We start from the raw sequence: 4,695 nt of genomic DNA, 5'->3' as shown, positions 1-4,695 counted from the left end.
CGGTAAAAAAGAGCAAACAAATTTATTATCACCTTTTTGTTTTTTTCCTGTTTAGCCTCCGGGAATCACCGTCAGGTATGAATTCAGAGAATGATATGTATGAGTATAAGTGAAGTGCAGTCTTGTACAATCTCAGGTCGACCATTTCTGAGATGTGTGGTTAATCGAAACACAACCACCAAAGAACACCAATATCCACGATCTAATATTTAAATCCGTATAAAAGTAACTGCCTTTACTAGGATATGAACGTTGGAACTCTCGACGCTTTGTTTTGTTCTTTTTTATTTTCATGCGATAGTTCTTGCGTAGGACTTCATCTATGCCGTTCATTGTTTGTTGTAAATCCTTTTTACTCTAGGCTAGAATTACTATATCATCAGCAAATCGTAGCATCTTTATCTTTTCACCTTGTACTGTTACTCCGAATCAAAATTGTTCTTTAACATCACTAACCGCTAGTTCCATGTAAAGATTAAAAAGTAACGGAGACAGGGAACATCCTTGTCGGACTGCCTTTCTTATTACAGCTTCTTTCTTATGTTCTTCAATTGTTACTGTTGCTGTTTGGTTCCTGTACATGTTAGCAATTGTTCTTCTATCTCTGTATTTGAACCCTAATTTTTTTAAAATGCTGAACATTTTATTCCAGTCTACGTTGTCGAATGCCTTTTCTAGGTCTATAAATGCCAAGTATGTCGGTTTGTTTTTCTTTAATCTTCCTTCTACTATTAATCTGAGGCCTAAAATTGCTTCTATTGTCCCTATACTTTTCCTGAAATCAAATAGGTCTTCTCCTAACACTTCCTCCACTCTCCTCTCAATTCTTCTGTATAGAATTCTAGTTAAGATTTATGATGCGTGACTAGTTAAACTAATTGTTCTGTATTCTTCACATTTATCTGCCCCTGCTTTCTTTGGTATCATGACTATAACACTTTTTTTGAAGTCTGACGGAAATTCTCCTTTTTCATAAATATTACACACCAGTTTGTATAATCTATCAATCGCTTCCTTACCTGCACTGCGCAGTAATTCTACAGGTATTCCGTCTATTCCAGGAGCCTTTCTGCCATTTAAATCTTTTAATGCTCTTAAATTCAGATCTCAGTATTGTTTCTCCCATTTCATCCTCCTCAACTTCCTCTTCTTCCTCTATAACACCAGTTTTTAATTCATTTCCTCCGTATAACTCTTCAATATATTCCACCCATCTATCGACTTTACCTTACGTATTATATATTGGTGTACCATCTTTGTTTAACACATTATTAGATTTTAATTTATGTACCCCAAAATTTTCCTTAACTTTCCTGTATGCTCCGTCTATTTTACCGATGTTCATTTCTCTTTCCACTTCTGAACACTTTTCTTTAATCCACTCTTCTTTCGCCAGTTTGCACTTCCTCTTTATAGCATTTCTTAATTGCCGATAGATAATTCCTTTTACTTTCTTCATCACTATCATTCTTATATTTTCTACGTTCATCCATCAGCTGCAATATATCGTCTGAAACCCGAGGTTTTCTACCGGTTCTCTTTATTCCGCCTATGTTTGCTTCTGCTGATTTAAGAATTTCCTTTTTAACATTCTCCCATTCTTCTTCTACATTTTCTACCTTATATTTTTTACTCAGACCTCTTGCGATGTCCTCCTCAAAAAACTTCTTTACCTCCTCTTCCTCAAGCTTCTCTAAATTCCACCGATTCATCTGACACCTTTTCTTCAGGTTTTTAAACCCCAATCTACATTTCATTATCACCAAATTATGGTCGCTATCAATGTCTGCTCCAGAGTAAGTTTTGCAGTCGACGAATTGATTTCTAAATCTTTGCTTAACCATGATATAATCTATCTGATACCTTGCAGTATCGCCTGGCTTTTTCCAAGTGTATATTCTTCTATTATGATTTTTAAATAGGGTGTTGGCAATTACTAAATTATACTTTATGCAAAACTCTATAAGTCGGTCCCCTCTTTCATTCCTTTTGCCAAGCCCGTATTCACCCACTATATTTCCTTCCTTGCCTTTTCCAATGCTTGCATTCCAATCTCCAACTATTATTAAATTTTCATCTCGTTTTACGTGTTTAATTGCTTCATCAATCTCTTCGTATACACACTCTACCTCATCATCATCATGGGCGCTTGTAGGCATATAGACGTTAACAATCGTTGTCGGTTTAGGTTTTGATTTTATCCTTATTACAATGATTCTAATATATATATAAGGTTTTTTTGTTATCGCACCACGCGAAAACCGACCTACCGATTACTTTAAAATTTGCAGGATACATTTGTGTTATCCCAAGGAAAGTTTTAAGCCATCTACCGAGGCCCTAACTCCCTTGAAAATTAAGATATTAAAAATATTCATTATTTATTTGCCCCCAAAGAGGATGAAACAGTGAATTAAAGATATTCATTAAGGAAAAAATAAATTAATCCATTTACTTCATTATTATATCTCTGCCACCATAGCAAAGAAATAAGTTATGCATTTTTCGTCGTCAAAGGTTTGTACTTTAGTTAACATAGTTATTATTATTCTAACTTTTGTAGTTTAGTTTCTTTTTCAGTTTTCTTTAAATCCTGAATGCTATAATTATTATTTATCAATATTATTCTTACAGTATGAGGATAAAGTACAGTGCGGGGTTCCAGAAGGTGGAGCCTACTGGGTGGATGGGAATGGCGTCCTGGACACACTACAAAAGTCCAGGGCGCCGGTCCTCCTGGAAAATTGGGAATGGCGAGCGAAGCGAGTTCTGAAGCCATCGGGTAGGTTCCTTAGCCTTGGGAGGCCTCAAGAAGTCCCTGAGTTGGCTTCGAGATTCGCCTGGGCTGACGTGATCCTCGAGGGTTCAGGTCCTTGCTAGACGGGTCGGAGTATTCGTGTATATGTTAAGCTAAACAAATCTATTTAAGTAAAGCTTCTTCTAAATTAAACACCCCCTTCAATATGAGCTAAAATAAGAAAAACATTTTTAAAAAACTTTTCTGCATTTTAGGTCTGGGATGTATAATTTTAAAAAACATAGATTTCTTGATACCCAATACATGAAGTAAAAACTTTAAAAAAATATGTTTACTGAGGAAAGATATAACAAAAGAATAAAAAACATATATTTCAATTTAAACAAGTGGGGGTTGTTGATTTTTTAAATTATTTATATATGCATTGTAGGTAAAAAATTTGCTTTAATAAAATTTTCTCTAAACTCTGAAGAAAATCGAGATTGTTTTTTTTTTCGCGATATTCCCACTTAACGGATTTAAATATATATATATATATATATATATATATATATATATATATATAATCAATGCACCCACATAAGAAATATTTGAGCCATATTTGAAAAAAAAAAATTAGTTCAGTCAATCCTGAGATATAGGCTTAAAGTAGTACGACACATTTACATACATATGTACGAGTATGTACATATTTTTTTTTGTCAAAATGTAAAAATTTTCAAAAAAAACTCGATACCCCATTTTTGACACTTTATTTTTAAATATCATCATACTTTCTTGTTTAATATAACTAACATCGTCACCAGGAATATAAAAAAAACTAACAGAAATCCTTCCGGAAGTTTTTCAATGGTAAAATGTTATTTTATGGTTAGAGAGGGTTATGAAAAAATTAAGCTCTATAAAAACTCTGACAAAATTTTACCCGATTAGCATACTTTCTATGGAAGGTATGCTAATCAGCATACTTTACATAGAAAGTAGGCTAATCGGCATACATTCCCTAATACAACTAGGAGCTATGACACAAGAAAAATGACACCCATAACTATCAATGCAAACGACAGAATTATTTTAATGTAACCAGTTAATATTTCACGCGTAAATAAGGCCTTATTATTTTTAATATCAACCGATTTAAAAAAAACTTCCAGTTTATTTAAAATAAAATAAAAAGATTTACTTTTAGAAAATCAATATTACTCACACGGAAGTCTGCCGACTTCTGTGGCTGACTAGGTATCGTTTCGGTATTTCGTACGGAGGTCCTGGGTTCGAATCCCGGCCAGGCATGGTATCTTTTCATACGATTCCAATTTCCATCGGAGTAATAACCATAGATGCTGATTCCCGCTCTTTCATAACAAAAAAACAATATTATTCTATCAATGAATTTTTTAAATAAAAAAAATTTTAAAAAAACCTTGAATTTTATACATCTTCCAAATTATTGAATAAAAATAAATACGTATTGATTTAACTTTTATCAACACTTTTTATATTTGAAATATTCATTATTTACTGTGCTATTACTTAATACATTTACTACATTAATGGCTTAAGGTGGATTTTTAACGAATTCTAATTTTCACACACACATACACACACACACACACACACACACACTAACACACACCCACAGAGAGAGAGAGAGAGAGAGAGAGAGAGAGAGAGAGAGAGAGAGGGAGAGAGAGAGAGAGAGAGAGATAAGTGTGATACATATTTCATTAATGAATTAATCATGAAATAATTTTGGTGGATTTTTAACAAATTCTATTTTTCACACACACACACACACACACACACACACACACACACACATATATATATATATATATATATATAAAAGTGTGATACATGCTTCATTAACGAATTAATCATGAAGTAATTTTTTTTTTTTTTTTTTTTTTTTTACCTGCGGGTCCACAGTTAAGCAT

The sequence above is a fragment of the Lycorma delicatula genome, chromosome 12 (genome assembly GCF_047948215.1).
Source record: "Lycorma delicatula isolate Av1 chromosome 12, ASM4794821v1, whole genome shotgun sequence".
NCBI lineage: Eukaryota > Metazoa > Arthropoda > Insecta > Hemiptera > Fulgoridae > Lycorma > Lycorma delicatula.
The sequence above is the reverse complement of the archived record's forward strand: the minus strand, read 5'-3'. Positions refer to the sequence as shown.